This window comes from Dryas octopetala, chromosome 5 (genome assembly GCF_963921425.1).
Source record: "Dryas octopetala chromosome 5, drDryOcto1.1, whole genome shotgun sequence".
Classification (NCBI taxonomy): domain Eukaryota; kingdom Viridiplantae; phylum Streptophyta; class Magnoliopsida; order Rosales; family Rosaceae; genus Dryas; species Dryas octopetala.
Genome location: NC_141370.1, coordinates 9631465 through 9644831, shown reverse-complemented (window position 1 = coordinate 9644831; position 13367 = coordinate 9631465).

Sequence of the window (13367 nt, the reverse complement as noted above, 5' to 3'; positions counted from 1 at the left end):
GAAGAGACTATGAGTATTTGAGATTCTTTTAAGTGATCATACCACCTGAATAAATAGTCTTTTTTTTTAAGTGACGTAAGAGGTCTTATATGTGTTTTCTATTAAAAGGCATTGAAGACTTTGTTGGAGTACGTTACCTTTTTTTTAATCTAATATATACATACTTGATGTTAAAAGAAAGATCTTTTATATGAAGGTTGGCTAGAGGTTTCTTGTACGTAAAAACACCAGCCCCGCTCAGTTTCTAAGTAGAGTCGGTGGCTTGGCTCCATATTAAATATTTTTCTTAAAAAATTGAGTTATTAAATGAAGAAACTCAATGAATATTTATGACCTCTAGAGATTTTTAACTCATTTTATGCCGAAGGAATCCTCAACAGTATGAACAAGTTTTATGGCCGGCTCTGAGACATTAATAATTAATTAGACTTAACCAAGACGATGGTTAAATGGCATGAGGACAAAGAGTAACCTTATTCAAGGATCAATATAGATGTGTCTACTGGCAGATTAATTAGTCTAATCTTAGACTATTAAAACTTTGATTCCATAGAACATTGTCATGTACAAATACAACAAGTGGTGCAGTTTAATTTGTTCATGTCATAAAATTTGAAGGTTTTTTTGCTTGTCATCAAACCAAAAGTAGTATGCCTATTTTATTGGTTCCTAAAAAGATTATCTGCTCTTTTCACATGATATGGTAGTATTTTATTTATTTAAATTTGAACAAATTCTTAATTAATCTCATTTATTTCTAATAGATAAAATACATAAACTATGAGTCTATGACACATGCATTATTCTTGACGAACAAATATAATGACACAAGCATTATCACTTTATTATGCTCCCCATTTTAATATATTCCTTGTTTACTACCCACAGTTTGTTCAGCATTCCAACATCCAATTAGCAAAAGTTGTATTGTACTCTTAAAAATATGAAAATATCGAATATTTGAGTTGTAATGCCGTGGGCAGTGTAGGGTGTGGGAAACAGAAGAGATTCCAACAACCTAATTCTGCTTTTGCTCCCATTTTCCTCTTCTTAAAGAATATGTATCTAGACTTAAATTAGACCATAGCTAGCTGAGCTATAGCTGTGGTACCACTAAAATCTGAGGTCCCCCACTTTTTTGGGTCCCTTCCTGCTTTCACTTTTATAAGGGTATTGGTAGAGGCATGTGATGTGGGCCCATGATGCATCAACCTAAGTCATTTTCATCCCATCACAATCACATAGAAATTGCAAGAGAGCTGGAGGATAGCTCTGTGCACAGTTTCTTCTTAGAAAACTCCCATTGGGGACAGCTCATCTTCTACATATAATAATATGTTGCAATCGCAGGGAATAGAAACACACTTTTTAAGTTTCTTTTAAGGAAAATTTACAATGAAGATCGATATCCCATGTCATGCATGCAATCACACTATTAAAGTAAATAACAGTAAAGAGTGAGGGAAATTTCTACATATTGCCATCGCATAACATACAATTATTATTTTTATTACTAGATTATAGATTTTTACCGTTAGATGTAATCGTATGTCATACTCATATTATACTGAAAATAAACATAAACTTGAGGCTTTCTATAATAGCGAGAATTATCGAGTAAAAACACTTTATATACGCAAAAACACTATGAAACAAATCCATCATTAATTAGCTTAATTATCAATGCATTCAATAGTTGTTTAAGCATCTTTTGTTGTACATGCATGGGTGGCAGCAGATTGAACCTGCGTGTACAACATCTGGGCACACACAAATATTGAAAATTGGAAAGGCAGAATCTCTTTGTTTCATCTTTTTCCCACTTCAGGTGTTTCACGTTGGTTTATTTAATACTGCTTTGATCTTTCTACCACCACTGTCTCTATATAATATACCCTACTTTTCCTCACCTCTAATTTTCTCTAATTTTTAATTAATCCTCATTATTCTGAACTTTTTTTTTTTCAATTAAATTCTTGATTTTTGCAGGCAGCTTACACATAGGGTGGCATGCTCCACTTTGTTATCACAAGGAATATCATATTTGGGCACTTCCTACACAACCAAAAAGCACCCTAGTTTTTTGGTCTTTTTATTTTGGGTTTTGCTTCCTAGCTAGGTTTTGTTCTTTTCTCATTGGTTTTGTTTTGTTAGAAGAACTTCAGCAAGCCCTGTTCAAATTGTTCAGACCATCCAATATAGTTTGAAATTAGAATATTGGAAAGGTGGGAATCTTTCATAATTTGGCCTAGTCTTTGGGAAATGGAACAAATTCCCTGTTGCATTGCTAATAGGCAGGAGGGTTTTGAATAGATATTTGGCAGAGGCATAGCAAAAAACTCTGATAAGTTTCCATCACTAGCACATACAACATAACCAAATCTGTGGCATAGAGAGGAAGCCTTGCAATGCTTCCAAAGGCATTTGATGGAGACAGGAGATGGGTATCATCCAAATAATTCACTTACTACTACAAAACTATATATATATATTATGAGGAAGATATATAACCACCAAGTGGACCCCATAGCTAGCCCATATGTATCTCATCCATGACATGTTCCTCAACATCCTTCACATTAATTTCACAACGTACTTTCCCAAAAGATAGATAAATGAAAGATAAAGATTGTTTTACAAATTAATGATGCGCAAATGCTCAATGAATAGTTGATTTAATGCAAAAATTTAATAAAATACACATATAATAACAATTTTAATACATGATATGTGTATATAAAGTCACATAAGCATCACTATCCGATGTATAATGACTCAATTAAAGATTGGCTTTGATAATGAAGCTGGTGAGTGACATAGGTGTGTGGAGGGGGTTTTCCTTTATAATTAAAGTAGAAAAATCAAGGATTTGATGTTGTGCACCATTGGGATATTGGGCATCCTAATGCATAAGATATGCTCTAGAACCATAGCTGCCTATAAGTTTGGGGTAATATCACCTTTAAGGCCAATAGGCCATTATCAATCCACGTATGCCTTTTAGATATCAAATGGTTAATGCACCCATCAGAATCCAAATTTAAGAGGACCCCGGACAATGAGAGAATTAAATAGTTGGTTTTGTATATTTTAAGCTAAATTTTAATAGTTTAGAAGATTGTGAATCTTGCTAAATCTTTTATTTTTTATTTTTATAAGTTGATGTGAGAGAGAAAGAAAGAGAGTAGAGAGCTAGGGAGAGATTAGAGAGAATGGGTGGATTCAGATTATCTGCTTGTTTTTGCTTGATTTTTAATTATAGTCGTGTATTTATTATCCAATAATAAAGAATAAATGATAAAATAAATTTATAGCACTTTTTAAATGTGAATAGAATATATAACATAAATTCTTGAGCTTATATTAAACGATTAAGATTAAAACAAGCAAAACCAAGATAAGTAGAGAACCCATTTCCAGAATAGATTTGCATGAATGGATAATTTGATCAAAATCAGGAGATTTATAAAGTTTCGTGCGAATATTAAAAAGGAAAGTCATTTTATATAACCAAACATAAAAGAAAAGGAAATGTGCATATGAGTATATGATTTCCTTTAAATTCTACAGTATAAATTGAAAGTCATACATAGTTGACAATTTTGGTTTGGTAGAAAAACTGAACAAAGAGGTTGGTTAACAACCGAAGCCCACCCTTATATTTATTCGGTCATATTAAAATGAATAAATGGTTTTTGATTTTGTTGATTTTGTGTAAGAATCGTAGGATTCTTGAATGAGAACCTAACAAATGAACAACTAAGATCATTGAGTCGCATTGAGGTTGGACACACATACGATTCCTTTCAATTCTTATAAAAAGGGTCTCTCTTAACTAAATAAGCTAGTTTTCTCTACCTTTGATAGGGAAAAAAATAGTAAGATTAAAAGCACCAAATAAGTCTTTTTCAAATAACAAATTAGCATATGTTGTTAGCAATAAATAAATAACAAACAAAATACTGTAATATTATCTATTACATCAATAGATATCTAGAAATTTGAAAAAAAAAAAGGTTAATTTTTTTTTAAGTCCAGTTCATAAATTAGGCTAATAACTCAGCCCACTTATTACATAAAATTTTAGTATGGTCCACTTTAAAGAGAAGCGCATGACACGAAAGTCACTGAGCGTTCGGTAATTGCCACGGTTAGGCAGTGACAATCATTGTCACTATACGACAGTAGTTATTTGAATTGCAAAAAACATATGTATTATAGTGTTAATAATTGTCAATATTGCACGGTGGCAACCCGCTCAGTACTTGCTACTCGATATTAAAAATACGGAACAGACGTAACGTGAGATTTATTTATACAAAATTGAACTAGTTATCATTACAACTTTTTAGATGAATTTATTTATTATTAAAGACTGTAAAATATATTTTAGAGTAATTTACTAAAAAAATAGTACTGTAGAATAACATAATAAAAGTTGAAAAATATATAAGAGTTTCTAGCAAGCCGTTGATCTTTAACTCGAGGTTGGGCAAACGCTGAGATCAAGAGAAGATCCGAGTCCCGTTCATAAAAGTTTGATAAATGCCTCCTCAGTCTCTTTTCTCGTCACACACTTTGAAGTTTCAAGAACAGCTGCGATACTAGTGGCAGTCTCGTAAATTCACGTAGACGAGACTGGAAGGACACATGCCCCATATATCAACGGGCAATTATCAAAGCGGTCCTAGTGGCGTGGAAGGACATGCAACGTCCGATAGCGACAGTATGCTAGACGGATTCGGAGAGTTGAATGAGACGCCGCCGTTTAGGACAAAACCCACGTCAGTGACTGGCATACCGCATACATTTATAGCTTTTTAATTAACAACTAATTCAACCCAAATAAATTATAATTTAACAATAAAAGAAATTAATCAAATTAGGAAGAAGAGGACTGAAATATAAAGGAGTAGTTTTCAGCTGTTGGCGTGTGCATGAGAAGGTGATGGTCAATTTCCTTGACTTTATAATAAGCATCTTTTTGTGGATCCATCAACGTCAAGATGCATAGGGGTACATCGGTGGATACGTTGCTCCACATTGATATCTTTGTAAGTATAGAGGTAAAAGGGTTATAAGTTAAATACAAACAATTGCATACTCGTATTGAATAAATAAGTTTTTTTTTTTTGATAGCCGTAGCAAGGAAAAAATAAGAGTTTTTTATTTAAATTTTGGACAGAATTTTAATTTTGAATTTGATTGTAAAAAAATAATTTTAATTTTAATTTCGAGTAAATTTGATTAATAGTTAAATACAAAAATGGTTCACGAATTTTATTGTAATTCTCAATTTGGTCCATTCATTATAAAAAATGTCAATTTGATTCACAAATTTTTCAAATTGTATTAAAATAGTATAAATGTTAACTTCCATAAAAAAATTTAAGTCAAAATTTAGCCCACAAATTTTTCAAGTTGTATGATTTATAAATTTGAATTATTAATTAACTAAGTGATTCATATTTCAATAACATAACGCTATTATGTTTAAGAAAATATTAATGAAGCTTTCTGTCAATGCAAACAAAGTGTTATTTTAACTTTTTATATATGCTAGCTATAACATTCTATCTTTAAGAAAAAGTGCTTCACTGGAAAACCCTTCAATGAGAAATATTATACTTTCAGAAATTATGAGAAGCCATGTGTTTGTGGGAAAACCCACATCGACCCGAACAGCCAATCACAGCTCGACACGTGGCTGGTCAAACATCCACCTCGGAGTTGATTCTCAGTGGTCAAACTTTGACTTCCACGTCATCACTGATCAGCACTTCCTCTACCAGCTCAGACCGGATCTCCACACCGCCCCTCCTTGTTCGGTCCGAGCCGAACCGATGATCTTCCTTGGGATCGAGTGTCCATCTTCCCACGATCATCCCGGCTCGGCTCGGCTCGGCACACGAGATGGCTTCCTTCCGAGTTCTGGCGTCGACCAGTTAAGGCTCGGAAAGACTCCAATCTATGGACCGGCTCGGCTTGGAGTCCCATGCCCGATCCGACCACATATGGACTTCGTGTCTTCGCATGGGAACATATGTTCGTATCGGCTCGGCTCGGCTCTCCGCCGCCATTCCCAGGAAGATCACGCTGGGACGAACCGCCACACTTAAATGCACCTGACACATTCTTCTGACAGATAGAATATCAGGCCTGCATTCATGAATGTTGGAGCAGTCTACCTGAACCTTCCAACCTTGCATTTAATGGAGCATTCAATGCAGCATTGAATGCTGAGGAAGCAAGCAGCTGAGCATGCAACTAGGTCTGACCAGGTGCGTGGGTCTTTGGCAACCATTCATTCACATGCAGGTATCTTACTCATTAAGGTTTCCTTTGCTTATATACATACCAAGTCATATGCACAAAATGGGGCACCTAGCAATCCACCAATATACACGCAAAAACACTTGCATTCCCTTCTACAAAAAAAGCCTACCCAACTTGCTGAGAATAACCCAGAACATTTGCCTTGTTCTTCCCATTCTCCCAAGTTCTTCCTTTGTTCTTCCTCACCCACCATCAAACATCATCACTGATTTCATCATCGGAGTGTGTTTGGCTGGTACCACACCGGTCCATCTCCTTTGATCTTGTTTTGTCTACAGGAAGATCTCAACCAGCATCCACTTCATCATCCAACAAAGCACCTGATCAGCCAGGTCAACTTATCTAAGTTGTTGCATCTACCTTACGAGAATTTGCATCAACAGATTGGCGCCGTCTGTGGGAAGCTGACTTCAGCCGTTGTGTTCATCACCGCAAACGCTAAGCTCTTCCTCCACGCAAGTCATCATGACTACCATATTTCGGGACACCAGTTCTTCTTCAGGAGCGTCTCAGAATGATGAACAGCATCAGCCTGAGACACCTGAGAAAACGAGGGGAGCACAACTCCCCAGGACGCCAAAGTCCAAAGGTCCCTCCAAGATCCGAGCCGCTCACAAACTCCTTAAGGAGAGTCAGCGACATCTGGCCGCTGAGAATGCACTCCTGAAGCAGAATAACGAGCTGCTCGCAAAACAGGCCGAGCTGGCCGGGGAACTTGCACGCCACCGTGCTCAACTTGAGAATAGTGGGGGATCGGGCTTCCGATCACGCCGGACCCGAACCGAGCAGGAGGTCCTTTCGCCGTCTCCTTCTCGGCAAAGCACTCCTGCCGAGCCGAACGACCAGACCGATCAGCAGGAATCGGATCACGTCTTCCCGGGCTTCGAGGACATGCCCCCGGCCGAACAGGCCGAATGCCTGAACGCCCACCGTCTTCTTCAGCAAAAACAGGCGGCTTTCGGGAAACGTGCCCCCAGGAATTCGGGCGGAGACCGTGCCGACCCGAACACAAATCGACGACCCCCGGCCCAATCAAGGTTGGGGGCCAACAGTCCTGCCGGTTCGGCCGAAACCAGGGGCCCGATTCGGAATAGACTCGGCCCTATCGCCAGTCAGGATCCTTCCCCATCAGGAACTTACTCGGGGAGGCGATCAGTGAGCGACCGACTGGGGTCCACCATGATCATGTCGGATCGACAACCGGCAAGCGAGAGGCTCACTCGTCAGCCGGTGAGTGAGAGACTCGGCAACCAGGCCGAGTGCTCAGGGGAAAATGCGGCCGAGCCGACCCCGCCCAATGTGGAAAATCTTGTTCGGACTTTGGTCCAGGACCAGATCCGAAGCGTCCACGATCGGCTCGGACATGTCGAGGTCTCCAGGGGGTATACCGGTAGAGCCGACCACGGGGAGGAACTTCCCCTCCCGTACACCAGCAGAATCATGGATGCTGAGGTCTCCCGCGACACCAAGCCCCCCAAGATGGATCAGTATGACGGGACCAAGGATCCCTACGACCATCTTGACAGCTTCAGATACGCCATGGAGGCCCGCCAGGCATCTGAAGCCACGAAGTGCAGAATTTTCCCTTCGACCTTGAAGGGCTCGGCTCGGGGTTGGTTCCGAACCCTCCAACCGAACTCCATCGACTCCTTCTCCGACCTCCGGAGGGCCTTCCTGGCGAGATATCGGGTTGTATCCGAACGACTCTACAACTTGAACGATATGTCGCTCATCAAGCAGCAGGAGGGGGAGAGCCTCAAGGCCTATCTGATCCGCTTCAACATCGAATATACGAAGTGCGACGATTGCGACGATAGGTCAGCTAAGAATGCCCTCATGCAAGGCCTGCACGCCGGGGGACTCCGTTCCCACTTGATGAGGAATCCTCCCTCCACTTACGATGAGCTTTCTGCCGAAGCCACTAAGTGGGCGCGGGCTGAGGAGTGGGATGCTCAGGTGGAGGCCCTGAATCCCAGGCCGACCTCGGCCAAGAGGAAGGAGGGAGAGGTCGCAAGTCCCAAACCCCAGGTCCAACCCAAGAAGACCAGGACCGAGGAGCCACGCCAACTTCTGGGCAAGGGACCCAAGTTTGTCCAGTACACGGAGTACACTCCCCTCAACGCCGGTCTGGAGACAATCTACTCCAAGGTCAAGGACCAACTCCCAGTCGCAAGGGAGATCAAGGGACCACCCCCAGACAAAATCAAGGAGGACGTCTTCTGCAAATACCATTCCAATCACGGCCACGTCACGGGTGATTGCTACGCCCTCCGCGACGGGATTGAGACTCTTGCCCGGGCGGGTAAGATCAATCAATTCCTGGCCGGTGGGCCTAGGGTACCCAAGGCCGCGCCGAAGAAGCCCACCAACACCATCGAGGTCCAGGATGCTGCCATCGGATCGATCGGGGGGGGACCAACCTTCGTGGGGAACTCGAACCGATCCCAGAAGGAGTATGTCAGACAGGCGGCTCAAGCACACGAGTCCCTGTCGATCCAGGCGGGTCAGCCCAGCACTTCCAAAAGACAGCGGAAGGACTGGGCACCGGTCACCTTTGAGCCAAACGAGGCAAACGAGATCATCTTCCCCCACTATGATCCGGTCGTCATAGTGGCTGAGGTGGCCGGAACAACCATCGCGCGTTCCTTCGTCGATGGAGGGAGCTCAGTCAACATCCTCTACCACTCTGCGTTCGCGCAGATGGGCATCGGCGAGGATAAGCTGGAGACCGATACACCTGCCTTGGTCGGGTTCGGGGGAGAAGTGGTTCAGCCCCTCGGACACATCTACCTTCCCCTTTCGCTCGGGAAGGGGCCGATCAAGAAGACCTGCATGACGTACTTCATTGTCGTCAAGCGGCCGTCAGCCTACAACATCATTCTGGGCAGACCGGCTCTAGTCGACCTTGACTGCATCGTCCATTACGCCAACCTTCTCATCAAATGTCCGGTGGGCGACGACTGCATTGTCATTCAGGGAGACCAGTGCTCGGCTCGGTCATGCTACGCCGCTTCGATCAAGCAGAAGGGTCAGCTGCCGAACTCGCAGGAGCTTGACTCTATCGCCGATTCGGGCAGGTGGCCGAGGGCGGAGACATTCGACTTCACTTCCGAGCCGAGCTCAGATTCTCGGCCCCTCCCCGCCGAGGCTTGGGAGGAAGTGCCGATCTCGGCCGAGACACCGGATCGGCTCGTCCGAGTGGGGACTCAGACCAGCCCCGAGCAGCGCTCCGCCATAATTGACTTCCTCCGTGCCAACGCGGAAGTGTTCGCCTGGTCTTACGATGACATGCCAGGCATATCGTCTGACGTGATCACCCACAGGCTGAACACGGACCCGGGATGCAAACCGGTCCGTCAGAAGAGGAGGTCATACGACCCGGTTCGATACGCCGCCATGGCTGAAGAGGTAACCAAGTTGCAAAACAACGGGTTCATCCGGGAGGTCAACTACCCCGACTGGCTCGCCAACGTGGTCATGGTGAAAAAGAACAATGGGAAGTGGAGGATGTGCGTGGACTTCACCGATCTGAACAGGGCTTGTCCCAAGGATAGTTTTCCCTTGCCCAGAATAGATCAGCTCGTCGATGCAACAGCAGGACATCAGCTCCTCAGTTTCATGGACGCCTACTCTGGATACAACCAGATCCTGATGCACAAGTCCGACCAGGAAGGCACATCTTTCATAACTGATCGCGGCATGTACTGCTACAAGGTCATGCCCTTCGGCCTCAAAAACGCCGGAGCCACCTATCAAAGGCTGGTCAACCACATGTTCAGATCTTCCATCGGCAAATCCGTAGAGGTTTACGTGGATGACATGCTGGTCAAGAGCATCAAGGCGGACGATCACGTCAAGGACCTCTCAGACATGTTCGGAGTCCTGAAGGAGTATCAGATGCGGCTGAACCCAGCCAAATGTATCTTTGGGGTTCGGTCAGGAAAGTTCCTGGGCTACCTGGTCAGCCAACGGGGGATTGAAGCCAATCCGGAGAAGATCCAGGCTTTGATCAACATGAAGTCCCCAAGGACACGCAAGGAAATCCAGAGTCTGACTGGAAGAGTTGCCGCCCTGAACCGGTTCATCTCAAAATCTACTGACCGGTGCCTCCCTTTCTTCAAAGCCTTAAGGGGAGCAGGGAAGAGCATAGAATGGACCCCCCAATGTGAGCAGGCCTTTCAAGATCTGAAAAGGCACATGGGGGAACCTCCCATCTTATCCAAACCAGAGGAAGGTGAAGAACTTTTCCTCTACCTTTCTGTTTCAGACTCGGCTCTCAGCTCGGTCCTGGTGAGGGAGGTCGGCGGTGTACAACACCCCGTCTTCTACACGAGCCGAGCCCTCGCCGATGCCGAGACCAGGTATCCAAAATTCGAGAAGATGGCTCTCGCCCTGGTCAGCTCGGCTCGGAAACTGAGACCCTACTTCCAGGCTCATTCTATCGTTGTCTTGACGGATCAGCCGCTCAGACAAATCCTAGCAAAACCTGAGACTTCAGGTCGGCTCATCAAGTGGTCAATCGAGCTCGGCGAATTTGACATCATCTACCGTCCCAGGACGGCCATCAAAGGTCAGGCCATGTCAGACTTCATCTGTGAGTCGACCACCTCGACGGAGGATCCACCGCGCGCCGACGCTATGCCAGCAGCAGCTGATCCGAACAAAATCTGCGAACGCGACCAGGTTGATCTCATTACCTGGACCCTCTATGTGGACGGATCTTCCAACGCCATGGGAAGCGGGGCCGGGCTTGTTCTGATCTCTCCAGAACAAGTTGTGATGGAGTATGCTCTTCGTTTCAGATTTCAAGCATCCAACAATGAAGCAGAGTATGAGGCACTCATCGCCGGGCTCAGATTGGCAAAAGAGCTCGGCGCGATCAAACTAAACATCTTCAGCGACTCCCAGCTAATCGTCAATCAGATTTTGGGAGAGTATGAGACTCGAGAGCCTAGCATGACTGCTTACCTCGAGAAGACTCGTCTGCTACTTGGAAACTTCCACGAATACAGAATATCTCAAATCCCGAGGGCAGAGAACTGCAGAGCCGACGCCTTGGCGCGCCTGGCTTCGGCCACAGACACCGGATCCGCCAGGCATGTTCCAGTCGAAATCCTGGACAGACCTAGCACCGCCGAAACCGAGGCCACGGTTATGCAAACCGAGGCCGAGCCGAACTGGATGACGCCGATCATCACCTACTTGGTCTCCGGGATCCTCCCCCCAGAGAGGGATAAAGCACGTCTCATCAAAACGAGGTCGGCTCGGTTCAGCATGATCGATGGTCAGCTCTACAAGAGGAGTTTCTCCCTACCTTACTTGCGGTGTGTCACTCCCCAAGAAGGTCAGGATGTGCTGAGAGAAATCCACGAGGGGATATGCGGAAACCACTCGGGAGGAAGAACCCTCGCCTACAAGACGATCAGACAGGGTTACTTCTGGCCAACGCTGAACAAGGACGCAGATCATCTGTCTCGCGCTTGTATCAAGTGCCAGCAATTTGCCGCGGTTCCCCATCAACCTCCCCAATTGCTGACTTCCATATCCAGCCCCTGGCCGTTCGCGCAGTGGGGACTCGATCTGATCGGTCCTATGCCGAAAGCTAAAGGGCAAGTCACCATGGCGGTGGTAGCAGTCGACTACTTCACCAAATGGGCCGAGGCCGAGCCCCTGGCCACAACCACAGCCGAACGGATGGAGACCTTCGTCTGGAAGAACATCATTTGCCGGTTCGGCATGCCGCACACCATCATTGCGGACAATGGCAAGCAGTTCGACTGCAAGAAGTTCAGGAGTTTTTGTTCACGTCTGAACATCAACTTGCGCTTCACCGCGCCATACCATCCGCAGTCGAACGGACAGGTCGAGGCCATCAACAAGATCATCAAGAAAACCCTCAAGACTAAACTAGATAAGGCTAAGGGAAATTGGCCTGAACTCCTGCCAGAGGTACTTTGGTCCTACCGAACTTCCTATCGCAACTCCACGAAGGAAACTCCCTATGCGTTGGCGTTCGGAGCTGACGCCGTCGTCCCGGTCGAAATGGGGACTCCTTCATTCCGGACCGGCACGTACAATCCCGAGACCAATGACGCCGGACTTCGGCTCGGCCTGGACATGATCGAGGAGAGACGAACCGACGCCGATCTCTGCCGAGCCGCCTACCAACAAAGGGTAGCCAAATATTACAATCAAAGGGTCAGACCCAGAAGCTTCGGATTGGGCAATCTCGTCATGAAAAAGAATCCCCTTGCTATCAAAGAGAGCTCATTCGATCCGAACTGGACCGGACCATATAGAATCACGGGCATAGTCAAGCCCGGCACTTACAACTTGGCCACTCTGGCTGGGAAGCCTCTCAAGCATAGCTGGAACGCTGAACACTTGAAGACTTATTACCAGTAAAAATGTAGTTAGGATCGGGGACTGTCCGACCTAACACCCATTCCAATCAATGAAAAGATGAACATTTTTTCTACTCATTTTTTTTTTTCGAAGCAAACACTGGGGACTCTACTCCTATACACTTCTAACAAAGAGGAAAGATCTAAGTGTTTCCTTCGAAAAAATTGTACACCCATGTGCCGAGCCGAAGCGCCATTTCCGGCCCGATGCTCGGCATATTACAGACTCATCAGGTCTATAAACTCATGTGTCGAGCGGGCGCGCCATTTCCGGCCCGATGCTCGGCATATTACAGACTCATCAGGTCTATAAACTCATGTGTCGAGCGGGCGCGCCATTTCCGGCCCGATGCTCGGTATATTACAGACTCATCAGGTCTATAAACTCCCGTGCCGAACTAGCGCGCCACTTTCGGCCCAATGCTCGGCATGGTACAGACTTATCAGGTCTATAAAAATCCCTGTCTGAGCCGAAGCGACTTCCTACAGTCCTAACGTTCAACAGGATATTTCTAAAAGAAAAATATACACTCCAACCAAAACTTTCATCGTGCATGCCGAGCCGATCTGAAAGTAGGTTTGAATATTTTTCTCAAAAAACTGCATTCCTAAAATATCTCAATGGGT